This window comes from Loxodonta africana, chromosome 4 (genome assembly GCF_030014295.1).
Source record: "Loxodonta africana isolate mLoxAfr1 chromosome 4, mLoxAfr1.hap2, whole genome shotgun sequence".
NCBI classification, from domain to species: Eukaryota; Metazoa; Chordata; class Mammalia; order Proboscidea; family Elephantidae; genus Loxodonta; species Loxodonta africana.
Window position 1 is genome coordinate 17,754 of NC_087345.1, and position 15,631 is coordinate 33,384.

Sequence of the window (15,631 nt, forward strand, 5' to 3'; positions counted from 1 at the left end):
TGTCGACACATAGTGGGGGGTGCAACCAATGTCATGGGACACCTTATGTATAAACTATCCAATAGGAAACGAATTTTCCCTGGAAACTTTCACCTAAAGTACAATAAAAAAAATTTTTTTTTTTTTTTAAATCATACAACTTGGCTAGCTTGCCAGTGCCAATGCATAGGTTCTCTCTGAAAAATTAAGCAACCTGTTTATGTGCTATCACACTTCAAATGATGCCAGGCTGAGAGGCTTGGTTTACAATTTGAAATAAAGTTATATAATACATCTGTCTGGTACCTCTCTAGTAAGAATGCTGTTGATGCGCTACAGCTGTATTATTCATTATTTTCAATGTCCAAGGGTCTGCATATATCATAGTTTAAGACCATATATGGACTTACATTTGCATCAAGGAATACAAATTATCTAGATTATGAATTATTTTAAAATTCTTGAAGGAAAAATTTTAGATGAAACTTTTTTTTTTCAGTGTGGAATATAAAAGTAAAATTCAGACATGATCCTAGAATATCAAATAAAGTTTCAATGTTCATGGCCTGTAAAAAAAGAAAATGGAGTAAAGCAGGGATCAGACAGTGAAGATACACAGTTTGACTTGAGTAAGGGTATAATAAAATACAGGATAGATTTTCTATAAAAAGAGGAAGAAGACAAGAAAGAATAAATGAGAAAAAAACAAAAATTAAAAATTGAGGCAAGAAAAAGGATGAGGTACACATTCATTTGTTATCAGAGAGATTGTTGTTGTTAGATGCCATCAAGTCAGTTCCAACTGATAGTGACCGTATGTACCACAGAACAAAACGCTGCCCGGTCCTGCGCCATCCTCACAATCATTACGCTTGACCCCATTGTTGCAGCCACAGTGTCAATCATCTCATTGAGGATTTTCCTCTTTTTCGCTCTCTACTTTACCAAGCATGATATCCCTATCCAGGGACCAATCCTTCCTGACAGAGAAATGCACACCTTTAAAAATTGGTGCCCAAAATCCAATGGCTCAAAAGATTTTTATGACTCTAACTTGAGTCTGTAATATGTGTTTCATTTTGCTCCATGCAGAAAATAAGGAGCTAAAATTATATCATTGTTTCCACTTTCCATATATCATTGTTTTCATCTGCGCTGCCATCACGCCCAGTTTGACAGGGTGAAAAATATAAAGACAGCATGGAAGATAATCTTAGGTTGTGGCAGTTTTTAAAAATAGGTACAAATTCTTTGACACTCCTCCCATTGAGCAATAGGTGTCTAGGCCCTCTTCCTATGACTCTGGGAAGGTTATTAACTGTTCAAACCAATGAAATATGATGGAATGGAGTTTATATGACTTCCAGGGTTATGTCATAAAAGGCTTCCATCTAATCTTCTGAGAACATTTTCTATGGTGGAAGCAAGCCACCGTGTAATAAGTCCGACTCCCCTAGGAATGCAATGCTGGAGAGGCCACAAGTAAGCTTTTCGATCTACTGAGCCAGCTGATCTTCTAGAAAACATCTAATATCAGCTTGCAGGCATGCGTGCTAGCCATCTTGGATGCCTAGGCAAATCTAGCCTTCAGATAACTGCAGTGTCTGCTGACAACTGACTGGAAACATGTGAGAACCCCAGGAAAGAACTCACCAGACAAGCTGAACTCAAACTCCTGAACCACAAAATCACATGCAAAATAAAGTGGTTGTTTAAAACCAATAAATTTTAGAGCAGTAGTAGTTACTGAAACAGATTTTGTTGTGGGGAGTGGAATATAAATAGCAAAATCCCCAAACATTTGGTGTTGGTTTAGGAACAGTGCAGTGGCCAGAAGCTGGAAGTGCCTTGAGGAAACTTGGTGGAAAGCTAATAAGCCTTCAGAAGACCTATAAGAAAGTGAAGAAAATGTTATTGGAAGCTGGCAGAAAGGAGACTATTGTTGTGTAGTGGTGAAAAGTTTAGGAAAAAGTGTTCCTGTAGCAAAGTAGGAAATGTACCTGATAAACTCATGGATTTGGATGCGGAAATTTTATGGTAGAATGTAAAAAGTTTCGACTTGTTTTCTTTAGCTAGGTACGGACCGTACTTGGAGTTAGAGAGAGATGAACTAAAAAAAGGATTATTCCAGTTTCAAGCAGAATTTAAAATAATATAAGGAAGCCAGTTTTGTTTGGTTTGAAATTAAAACTAGGTTTCATTTTCAGTCTCTCTAAGCACAAGATTCTCAAATTAAGAAAGGGCCTCAGGGCAAAAATCAAACCCAGGGCATTCTTGGAAAGCATGGTCTCAGAGTAAAGATAAAGACAAGACTGTGACTGTGAAAACCTTTGTTAGGATCTCGGAAAAATTAAGCTGTATATCTTAGAACCTATAAAACTGACAAAGACCTTCCAAGCTTCTTAAGGATGTGCCTCAAATCGACAGAAATTCTGTGAATTGTAAATTCAATTAATTGTAAGTTCTATGAATCTTAAGTGCAATTTCCATGAATTGCACTGCTCCGGTAGCCTCACAGGGAACGCAAGGTGTAGAAAAGGTACCTTAAAGAGATTCATGGATTTGACTTTTGTCTAACGGAGAGAATTATAAATTGAAACACAGAACACCTCAAAGTTTTTAAAGAATTTGTATCAGCTTGGACTGAAAAGGACAGAGATAAAGCAAAATAAAGAGATGTTTTTGGATCCTGAAGAACCAGGGACAGGACGCCAGATGTGAAAATCACTCCCCTTCAAACCCAGGAGATTTCTTACAGAAAAGGAAAAGATGATTAAGAAGGTGGAACCAAGAGCCATGAAAAATCATTACTAGCGAATAACACTAGACACTAGTCAAGGAACTGGCTACAAATGCTGACTTAGATCTCAGTAGCTACAAATAAAAACAAATGACTTGTAAGGGTGATAAGAGAAAAAGTATATAACTTTGTTAAGAAATATTAAAGCCCTAAATAAATGTAGAGATACGCCATGTAAATGGACTTAAAGATGCAATACGTTAATGATCTCAGTTTTCCCCAAGTGATATATACATACTATAGAATCCACACATAATTCCCAAAGTGATTTTTGTCTGTTTTAAAACACCTACGGTACGCACAATGTCAAAAGCAGTCAAAGCAATTTTTAAAACAAGAAAAATGTGTAAGTAATGACTTCAGGAGGTAGCAAGACTTTGTAAAGCTGAATCAGTAAGACAGGATGGCTTTGGTGCCCGAGGAGACGAGTGGACCTATGAAACGGATTAGAGGTCCTACAAACCAAGCCACACATATATACACTCCTGATGCATGACTGAAGAAATAAAACAAAAACACAAATAAGTGGGAAAAGGAGGGTCTTTTTTTAAAAATAGTGTTGGGTCTTTTATAAAAATGACCTTAAATATTATTGACATAATGCTATATAAAATGTATAATCATCATATGAGCACCTGTGAAATCAAACCTAGAAAACATTTTGGAATTAATACAGAAAATACTTTTGAGACTTTAGACAAGGCAGATTTTTCTTTTAAAAAAATTTGAAAGCACAAATATAAAAAAAAAGTATTAAAATTTGACCACATTAAATTTAAGAACATAAAGGTAGTACAAGTACAAGCCCAATGGAGGAGGAAGCTATTTGTCACAAACAGAACTGAAAATTTTTATATGCAGAATATTAGGGACCCCCAATCATGAATAAGTAAAGGCAAATTGATTGAAATGTAGACCAAAAAATCTAATAAGTTCTTATAAATCGAAACTAATTAAGAGGATTTTGAACTCATTAGTAAATATATTAAAACTACAGAGAAACACCATTAGTTAATCAGAAGTTTAATTCTCTCATCCATCAGTCTGCAGAACTGAAAACACTGATAGGAGCAGAACTGGGAGGATGGGCAGCACAGTGACGGTAAGGGTATTTGTTGGTGAAACTACTCTCGAAAACACTTTTGAAATATCTAGTGAAGTGGAAGATAAACAGTAGCTGGGTCAGAATCGACTCAACAGCAACAGGTTTGGTTTTTCTGCCCCTAGACACACACCTGAAGAATTTCCTGCCTATTGGCACCTGTAATCACATACAAGAATAGTCAGAGCTCAAAACTAAAAGCAACGCTACTATCCATTCAGAACAGAGTTGATAAATAATGAGTGTCATGTTGATACAATGGGTTATTAGAACACAATTAAAATGAGTAAACCAGAATGACCTGAAAAACCACTGAAGAGTGAAAACAAAAAGCTGCAGGAGAATGCCTATGGAACAATCCATTTCTCTAAGTTTCAAACAGGCTAAAATGAGATATAAATCTTAGGATGCATACACAGTGGTTACGTTATAAAGAAAAGCAAAGAAAATGCTTTGAAAGAAATCAGGATGGTGATTACACGTAGAGAAGAGGCAAGGTGTCAGGCTGGGGAGGGACAGACAGGCTTCTGATTACCTGCAAGCTTCTATTTTTCTACCTGAGTGGTGTTTGCAACACTATTTAATTAATCATTAAATAACACATTTATATATTACATACTTACGTTATAGACATTCAAAAGTCTAAAATTTAATGCAATAAAGAGAGGTGATTAATACAAAGCCCAAATTGCCACCTTCCACAGTGAACATTTACAAAGAACAGATGAGGTGATGATAAAGAACAAACTTAAAAAAACTCAGAGGAACAATAAAAAGAGGCATGAATTTAGTTACAAAACATAAAATAAAAACCTGCCAAATAGAAAATTTTAAAACAATAAATAGAAACTATATCGTTCATGAAAATAAATTACAGTTGGTGTTTTAAAATAATGAAAAAACATTTCAACTAAAAATAGTAGTAAAAATAGCAGAATTGAGTATGAAAGAAGCAAAAGAAAATGAGGGGATGCAAAACAAATATACTTCTGAAAATAGGGCATGGTAGATGAGATTTTAGTAACAGCAGAAATAAACAGAAAAAAAGAATGATATAAGTGACAGAAGTGAAAGGAAGAAAAAATGACAAATATGAATTGACATGTAAGTGGAAGATTTGGGGGGAAAAAGGATTGGATGTGTACTTAAATAAAATACTCTAAGGTACTAAAATGGTGCATTAAAAAAGTGTCTAAAAGTTGAAGAGAAAATGGAACCAAGGAAAGAAGTGAGGAATAGAAATAGAATAGAATGGTAAGAAAAACACTTAAAATGTGCAGGACCAAGAAGGGATAATAAAAGAAAAAAAGCAAAGAAATACTATGTAATCAATAAATGATGGCATTTCAAACCTATAATTAAGTACACGTGAGCGAAATAAGAAATTAACAACAAAATTCTCTTAATGTGAGAGAGATTTTTTAAATCAACTAAAATTAAAGAAAAATTGAAGAACAGGATAGTCAAGGGAGATATGAAAAAAGAAATGAAGCAAATAGGGAATTAACCAATAGACTAGAAAAGGAAGATAAATAACAGAAACAAAAAATGATGGTATAATACCAAAAGGTGATTGTACCAAAAAAAAAAAAAAATTCATATGAAGAGAGAATCTGAAATGGAAGAGAAAAATATGAGACAAAACAATAAGTTTAGACTTGGAAAGAAGAGGATAAAATTACAAAGAGTGATTTTATAATCTGGAAAAGACGTAGCATCTCCTTCCCAGCCCAAAGCTCCCAGCCAGGGTGGCATCTTATTGAAGCTGGTCTCTATGGCCCCAGTGCAGCTGGGTAACTTCAGCACTCTGCTCTGACAGCAACAGCAGGATGTCAGGGTTATGGAGAAGGGGCTGTGTGACTTCATCTCCCACTGGGCACTGACTACTTTGTTATTGAAAATGAAAATGGTCTTGTGTACAGTGACTCAGCCTGGCATGTCCACAGGAGCCTAAATTATGCTCCCTGATGTCAAAGTCTCCTGCGAGTGGTATTCGGGGCATCAGTTACAAATGCCAGATCACCTACCAAGGGTACAGATTGTTCCTGAGTTGAACTACCCAGTAAATTATTCCCCAGAGCTCCAGAACAGTGACAGAAACTTAATCAGAAGTTTAATTCTCTCAGCTGACAGAAAGCACTGCAATATTAGGTGTGTCAAAGAGAAAAATTAATGACAGACCTCTTACTTTGATTTTAAGGTTTTTCTTACTGAGGAAACAAAATAAAAACCAAAAACAACCCGTTACTGTTGAGTCGATTCCAACTCATAGTGACCCTACAGGACAGAGCAGAACTGCCCCGTAGGGTTTCCAAGGATTGGAACTGCAGACGTTTTGGTTGTGTGAGTTTAAATTTTGTTCTACATTTTTATCCCATTCTGTCCAGGACGCTCTATGATCCCTGTCAGAGGAGTTGGTGGTAGTAGCCAGGCATCGTCTAGTTCTTCTGAGCTCAGGCTGGTAGAGGTTGTGGTACTTGTGGTCCATTCGTCTTTTGGACTGATATTTCCCTTGTGTCTTTGTTTTTCTTCATTCTCCTTTGCTCCAGACAGGATGGGACCAGTACATGTGTCTTAGATGGACGTTCACAAGCTTTTAAGACCCCAGACACTACTCACCAAAGCTGGATATAGAATATTTTCTTTATGAACTTTGTTATGCCAGTTGGCCTAGATGACCCCTGTGACAATGGTCCCAAGCCCTCAGCCCCAGGAACTTACACCCTCAGTGTTTCTGAATGTATCTATGAAGCTTCTATGACTTTGCCTTGGTCAAGTTGTGCTGGCTTCCCCTATATTGTACACTGTCATTCCCTTTACCAAAGTTAACGATTATCTATCTAGTTAGTAGATAGTCCATGCCAAGAAGTTTGGGAGACAGCTACCTGGCCAACTGACTTGTTGTTGTTGTTAGGTGCTGTCAAGTCAGTTCCAACTCATGGCAATCCTATGTACCACAGAACGAAATACTGACCAGCCCTGCACCATGCTGACAATCGTTATTATGCTCGAGCCCATTGTTGCAGCCACTGTGTCAGTCCATCTTGTTGAGGTTCTTCCTCTTTTCCAATGACCCTGTACTTTACCAAGCATGATGTCCTTCTCCAGGGACTGATCCCTCCTGATGACATGTCCAAAGCATGTAAGACACATCCTTATTTCTAAAGAGCATTCTAGTTGTACTTCTTCCAAGACAGATTATTCGTTCTTTTGGTAGTCCATGGTATATTCAATATTCTTCACCAGCACCACAATTCAAAGGCGTCAATTCTTCTTCGGTCTTCCTTATTCATTGTCCATCTTTCACATGCATATTATGTGATTGAAAATATCATGGCTTGAGTCAGGCATAGCTAAGCCTTCAAGGTGACATCTTTGCTTTTCAACACTTTAAAGAGGTCCTTTGCAGCTGATTTCCCCAATACAATGTGTCTTTTGATTTCTTGACTGCTGCTTCCATGGCTGTTGATTGTGGATCCAAGTAAAATATAAGGATTTTTGTTTTCTTTATGTTGAGGTGTAATCCATACTGAAGGCTGTGGTCTTTGATCTTCATCAAATCCTCTTCACTTTCAGCAAGCAATGCTGTGTCATCTGCATGACACAGGTTGTTAATGAGTCTTCCTCCAATCCTGATGCCCCATTCTTCTTCATGTAGTCCAGTTCCTCGTATTATTTGCTCAGCATACAGATTGAATAGGTACATTGAAAGGCTACAACCCTGACACACCTTTCCTGATTTAAAGCCACTCAGTATTCCCTTGTTCTGTCTGAACAACTTCTTGGTGGATTGTCCCTTTAATCATTATATAATGTTCTTCCTTGTCTTTTATCTTTGATTTGCCTTAAAGTCTATTTTACCTGAGATTAGTGTCATCACTCCTGCCCTTTTATGGTTACCATTTGCTTAATACATTTTTTTCCATCCTTTGGTTTTTAATAAATTTATGTCTTTGTTTCTAAGATCTGTCTCTTGTAGACAGCATTTTGATAGGCCATGTTTTTTTTTAATCCATTCTGCCACTCTCTGTCTCTTTAAGAGAGCATTTAAACCATTTACATTCAGTGTGATTATCAATAGGTATGAGTTTATTGCTGTCATATTGTGGTGCTTTTTTTTTGTGTGTGGTGCTGACATTTTCTTTGTTCCTCTTACACTTCTTTGCTGAGTTCTTTTTGTTGTGGATTTTCCTTTCATTATTGTAGATTTTGTGTTTATAGAATCTTTATGTTTTTCTTTTTTATTCTGGTGAGTAGATTTGTTAACTTTCTTTGTGGCTACCTTGAAATTTACCCTTATCTTCCTAAATTTGAACCAATCTTTTATTACTTGATATTGCCTTGACTTCCTCTCCATTTGAAAGTTCTGTACCTACACCATTTATTTCCCCTTTTATTGTTTTGATGTTTTTGTCATTTACACATTGATGTCTGTGTTTCCCTGTTTATGTCTTTAAGTTCTGTTTTATTGTTGAGAGTTCTTTATCTAGGTTGGTATCTGACTGATTCTGCCCTGTGTCTTAGACTCTGGTTGTTGTCTGAAGTTGTTGGTTCTCTAACCAGAGGACTCCCTTTAGTATTTCTTGTAAGTTTGGTTTGATTTTTGCGAATTTTTTAAATTTCTGTTTATCTGGAATTGTCCTAATTTCACCATCATATTTGAAAGAGTTTTGCAGGATGTATTTCTCTTGGTTGTCAGTCTTTTCCTTTCAAGCTTTTATATTTGTCATCCCAGTGCCTTCTTGCTTGCATAGTTTCTGTCAAGTAATCAGAGTTTAGTCTTATTGTTTTTTATTTGTGACTTTTCATTTTTCCTGAACTGCTCTCAGGATTCTTTGTCTTCGATTTTGGCAAGTGTGATTATGACACATCTTGGTAATTTTCTTGTAGGGTCTATTCCACATATGGTTTGCTGAGCTTCTTGGATAGTCAGCTATTCATCTTTCATGATATTTGTGAAGCTTTCTGCCAGCACATCTTCAGCAATCTTCTCTGCGTTTTCCATTATCTCCCCCTGTTCTGGAACTCCAATCACATGCAAATTTTTGCTCTCGACTGTGTCCCACTCAATTCTTAGGTTTTCTTCATTTTTCTTCATTCTTTTCTCTGATTTTTCTTCACACAAAGTAGTGTCCATGGATTTGTCTTCAATCTCTCCAGTTCTGTCTTCCATTGTTTTAAATTTGCTCCTAGAACTTTCTATTGAGTTGTCCATTTCTGAAATTTTGTTGTTTGTCTTTTGGATTTGTAGTTGCTCTTTTTGTATGATTTTTTTTTTGTATGATTTATTTTGAAGTTTTGTTCTTGTATTGTTTTCTGGAATTCTTCTATTGCTTTGTCTGCATTTTCCTTGATTTTCACTATTTTCCTTGTTTTTTCCATGTTTTCCTTGGTCTCTTTTCTAACCTCTTGAAAAACCCTAAATATTCATCTTTTGAATTCCATATCAGATAGCTCCACTGACTTTTCTTCTACCAGAAGGTCATCTGATTCTTTATTTTGGTCATTTTCTGGAACCATCTTGTCCCACATTTTTATATGTTTTGATATTGTCTGCTGTCTCCAAGACATTAAGTAATATTTTCCGTATTTATCGATTGCATGTTTACCTGTTTCATCCTGCTTTTTTGTTTTGTTTTGATATGTCATGGCAGTGGGCCAGGCATGTTTTGCTGCTTCCTCATCTGTAGGCATGATAATTCTCACCATCTTGTCTGGGCGGACAGTGCAGCAACAGGCCGGACAAGCCTACTTCACTGTACACTGCTTTGGTGAGGTGGCTGAGAGCAGACTGGGAGGGTGCTATCTGCCTCTGATGTTGGCCCAGTGGTGTGGAAGCTTTCCAAGCCTGTTGCCACATAGGCAGGAGTGTCAGGTATGGAATACTGCAGGCTTGCTTCCCATTGTTCCGCAGCTGGTCAAGTGATAGGGAGGGCAGTGAATCCTGGTGTGGTGTTTGCCCGAGCACTGGGGGTACTTTAGCTCAGTGGCATGTCGGGGGCCAGTGAGAATGAAGGGTGGCATATGGGGATAGGTGAGGGGAAGAAAGAAAAGAAAAGAGAGAGAAAGGTTTTTTAAAAAAGTAGCCAACATGTGGGTGCTGGAGGGACTGGGGCCTGGCAAGAAAGGGAGTGAGGTGGTATATGAGGCTAGGTAGTAGGTAGAAAGAAAAGAAAGCAAAAGAAAAAAAATAATAAGTGGTGGTGCAGTGAGGGTGGGGTGGACCCAGGGCAGCAGCAAGCCAGCAGCTTTGTAGTCACGGTGGTGCAGCAGGGTCCAGCGGCTTGGGGGGGAGGTGGTGTGCAGTGCTAGGTCTGAGGGACAAGGATAAGGAAGAGAGAGAAAATAAAAAATAATAATTAAAAAATATTTTTAAAAACTGGCAGCACTGTGGGGGCTGGTGAGTGGGGGCAGGGTGGACACCAGGGGCAGTTGGACAGGACAGGTATGATGTGCAGATCTAGGTGGGAGGGAGAAAGAAAAGAAAGAAGAAAGAGAAACAAAAGCAAAAAAAATGTCATTGTAGCAGGAGCAGGCAGGTGGGGGCAGGACGGACCCATAGTGGCAGCGAGCCAGCAAGCGGCCCAGCACGGCCCATCAGTAAGGGGCACAGGGGGCACAGGGGGCACTGGGGGCCAGGTGGGAGGGAGAAAGAAAAGGAAGAAAGGGGAAGAGAAAAATGGCCCAACAGGAGCTGGCCAGTGGGATTGGGGCAGAACTGGGGTGGCAGTGAGCAAGTGTCTCTCCAGTCAAGCAGCCATGGCCTGTTGGGAAGTGGTAGAGACAGCATACAGGGCAGAAGTGTGAGGGGTGGGAATGCATGTTTCTCTGGTTACTGGGTGCTCTGTCTCCTGTTGGGAGCTCTGCAAAATTGCCTTTCTGTACTCCCTGTCCAGGGTTGTTGCTGACTGTGTTCCAAGATGGCGACCTCTACTCCATATTGCTCCTCATTCTCTGTTTTCTCTCAGTTTCTTCTTCCATTTGGTGCTTGATATAGTTCTTTAGCCCTTCATTTGATGCTTAGGGATCCAGGATTGACTTTTCTATCTGTTTTACACAGTTTTTCAGGTCTTTGCTGCAGAGGGATGGCATGGTGCTTCTGTCTATAGTGCCATGTTGGCTCCACCTTGATAATACTAAATCTTCTAATCCATAAACTCAGAATGTTCTTGCATTTGTTTGAGTTAAATAGCTGCCATCAAATTGACTCCAACTCAAGGTAACGTGTGTACAAAAGAACAAACTGTTGCCCAGTCCTGGGTCATCCTCAGCATCACCAGAATGTTCCAGTCCATCATTGTGGCTATTGTGCCAATCCATTTCACCGAGGGTCTCCCTCAATGTGTTGGCCCTCTACTTCACCAAACATGATGTCCACTCCTATAAAATGATCTTTCCTGGTGACATATCCAAAGCAAGTGAAGCAATGTTCTGTTGTAATCCATAAAATTCATAATTTTCGGATGTAGATTACCAAGCCTTTCTTCCCCATCTGTCTTAGTCTCGAAGCTCCACAGAAGCCTGTCCATCATGGGTGACCCTGCTGGTATTTGAAATGCTCATGGCATAGCTTCCAGCATCACAACAATACGCAGATCACTGCAGTATGATGAACAGAGAGATGAGTGATGGTATATTTATTTGTTGTTGTTGTTGTTAGGTGCAGTTGAGTCAGTTCCGACTCATAGTGACCCTATGCACAACAGAACAAACACTGCCCGATCCTGCACCATCCTTACAATCGTTGCTATCTTGAGCTCATTGTTGTAGCCACTGTGTCAATCCAGCTTGTTGAGGGTCTTCCTCTTTTCTGCTCACCCTGTACTTTGCCAAGCATGATGTCCTTCTCCAGGGACTGATCCCTTCTGATAACATGTCCAAAGTATGTAAGATGCAGTCTCGCCATCCCTGCTTCTAAGGAGCATTCTGGCTGTACGTCTTCTAAGACAGATTTGTTCATTCTTTTGGCAGTCCATGGTATATTCAATATTCTTCGCCAACACCACAAATCAAAGGTGTCAATTCTTCAGTCTTCCTTATTCATTGTCTAACTTTCACATGCATATGGTGTGATTGAAAATACCGTGGCTTGGGTCAGGTGCACCTTAGTCTTCAAGGTGACATCCCTGCTTTTCAACATTTAAAGATGTCCTTTGCAGCAGATTTACCCAATGTAATGCGTTGTTTGATTTCTTGACTGCTGCTTCCATGGGTGTTGATTGTGGATCCAAGTAAAATGAAATCCTTGACCACTTCAATCTTTTCTCTGTTTATCATGATGTTGCTCATTGGTCCAGTTGTGAGGATTTTTGTTTTCTTTATGTTGAGGTGCAATCCATACTGAAGGCTGTGGTCTTTCACCTTCAGTAAGTGCTTCAAGTTCTCTTCACTTTCAGCAAGCAAGGTTGTGTTATCTGCATAACACAGGTTGTTAATGAGTCTTTCTCCAATTCTGATGGCCCGTTCTTCTTCATATAGTCCAGCTTCTTGTATTAATTGCTCAGCATACAGATTGAATAGGTATGGTGAAAGGATATAACCCTGATGCACACATTTCCTGACTTGAAACCAGTCAGTATCCCTTTGTTCTGTCCAAACAACTGCCTCTTGATCTATGTGAAGTTTCCTCATGAGCACTATTAAGTGTTCTGCAATTCCCATTCTTCACAATGTTATCCGTAATTTGTTATGATCCACACAGTTGAATGCCTTTGCATAGTCAATAAAACACAGGTAAACATCCTTCTGGTATTCTCTGCTTTCAGCCTGGCTCCATCTGACCCCACATGTCTGTCAGTTTGTCATACTGTGGGGACTTGGGTGTTGCTGTGATGCTGGAAGCGATGCCACCAGTATTCAGATACTAGCAGGGTCACCCACAGAGGACAGGTTTCAGCTGAGCGTCCAGACTAAGACAGACTAGGAAGAAGGACCCGGCAGTCTACTTCTGAAAAGAACTAGCCAGTGAAAACCTTATGAATAGCAGTGGAACATTGTCTGATATAGTGCCAGAAGATGAGCCCCTCAAGTTGGAAGGTACTCAAAATACAACTAGGGAAAAGCTGCCTCTTCAAAGTAGAGTTGACCTTAATGATGTGAATGGAGTCAAGCTTTGGGGACCTTCATTTGCTGTTGTGGCACAACTCAAAATGAGAAGAAAGCTGCAAACATACATTAATATTAGGAACATGGAAAGTACAAAGTATGAATCTAGGAAAATTGAAAATTGTCAGAAATGAAATGGAATGTATAAACATTGATATCCTAGGCATTAGTGAGCCAAAATGCCTGGTACTGGCCATTTTGAATCAGACAATCATATTGTCTACTATGCTGGGAATGACAACTTAAAGAGGAATAGTATTGCATTTATCACCAAAAAGAACACTTCAAGATCTATTCTGAAGCACAACATTGTCAGTGACAGGATAATATCCATATGCTTACAAGGAAGACCAGTTAATACAACTATTATTCAAATTTACACACCAACCACTAAGGCCAAAGATGAAGAATTTGAAGATTTTTGCCAACTTCTGCAGACTGAAATTGAACAAACATGCAGTCACGATGCATTAATAATTACTGGAGACTGGGATGCAAAAGTTGCAAACAAACAGGAAAGATAAGTAGTTAGAAAATATAGCCTTGGTGATAGAAAAGATGCCCAGAGATTGCATGATAGAATTTTGCAAGACCAACAACTTCTTCATTGCAAACACCTTTTTACACCATCATAAGCAGCGACTATACACGTGGACCTCGCTAGGTGGAATGCACAGAAATCAAATCGACTACATCTGTGGAAAGAGATGATGGAAAACCTCAATATCCTCAGTCAGAACAGACCAGGTGCTGACTGTAGAATACAACCATCAATTGCTCACATGCAAGTTCAAGTTGAAACTGAAGAAAATTAGAACAAGTCTACAGGAGCCAAAAACAACTTTGAGTATATCCCACCTGAATTTAGAGGCTATCTCAAGATTTAATGCACTGAACACTAATGACCAAAGACCAGAGGAGTTGTGGAATGACATCAAGGACATCATACACGAAGAAATCAAGAAATCATTAAAAAGACAAGAGAGAAAGAAAAGACCTGAATGGATGTCAGAAGAGACTCTGAAGTTTACTCTTGAACACTGAGTAGCTAAAGCAAAGTAAATAATGAAGTAAAGAGCTGAACAGAAGATTTCAAAGGGTGGCAAAAGATCAAAATGGATGCTAGAAGAGACTCTGAAACTTGCTCTTGAGCATCAAGTAGCTAAAAGAAATGGAAGAAATGAGGAAGTAAAAGTGCTAAACAAAGATTTCAAGGGGTGGCTGGAGAAGGCAGAGTAAAGTATTATAATGACATGTGCAAAGACCTGGAGTTAGGAACCAAAAATGCTCAGCATTTCTCAAGGTGAAAGAACTGAAGAAAAAATTCAAGCCTCGAGTTCCATTACTGAAGGATTCTATGGGGAAAATATTAAATGACACAGGAAGAATCAAAAGAAGACGGAAGGAATACACAGTCATTATACCAAAGAGAATTGGTCAACGTTCAACCATTTCAGGAGGTACAATATGATCAGGAACTGATGGCACTGAAGGAAGAGGTCCAAGCTGCACTGAAGGCATTGGCAAAAACAAGGCTCCAAGAATTGATGAAATATCAGTTGAGATGTTTCAAAAAAAAAAAAAAGGATGCACACTGGAAGGGCTCACTCATCTGTGTCAAGAAATTTGGAAGACAGCTACCTGGCCAACCGACTGGAAGAGATCCATATTTGTACTTATTCCAAAAAAAGGTGATCCAATCGAATGAAGAAATTGTCAAACAATATCACTAATATCACACTCAAGTAAAATTTTGCTGAAAATCATTCAAAAGCAGCTGCAGCAGTACATAGACAAGGAACTTCCAGAAATTCAATTCGTATTCAGAAGAGGACAGGGAACCAGGGACATCACTGCTGATGTCAGATGAATCCTGGCTGAAAGCAGAGCAAACCAGAAAGATGTCTACCTGTGTTTTATTGACTATGGAAAGGCACCTGACTGTGTGAATCTTAACAAAATTATGGATAATATTGCAAAGAATGGGACACCAGAACACTTAACTGTGCTCAAGAGGAACCTGTACATAGATCAAGAAGCAGTCATTGGAACAGAACAAGAGGATATTGCATGGTTTACAGTCAGGAAAGGTGTGCATCAGCGTTTTAACCTTTCACCATACCTATTCAATCTGTATGCTGAGCAAATAATCCAAGAAGCTGGACTACATGAAGAAGAATGTGGCATCAAGAAAACCCATGGAAGACTAAGGTGTGCCTGACCCAAGCCATGGTGTTTTCAATCACCTCATACGCACGGATTGGGTCAGGCACACCTTAGTCTTCAAGGTGACATCTTTGCTTTTCAACCTTTCAAAGACGTCTTTTGCAGCAGGTTTGCCCAATGCAATGCATCTTTTTTTTCTAACTCATAGCGGTGCTATGCACAATGGAATGAAACACTGCCTGGTCCTGTGCCGTTCTTACGATTGTTGCTATACTTGAGCACATAGTTGTAGCCACTGTGTCAATCCAAGTCGTTGAGGGTCTTCCTCTTTCTCACTACTTTACCAAGAATGGTTTCCTGCTCCAGGGACTGATCCCTCCTGATAACATGTCCAAAGTAGGTGACACGCAGTCTCGCCATCCTTGCTTCTAAGGAGCATTCTGGTTGTACTTCTTCTAAGGCAGACTTGTTCGTTCTTT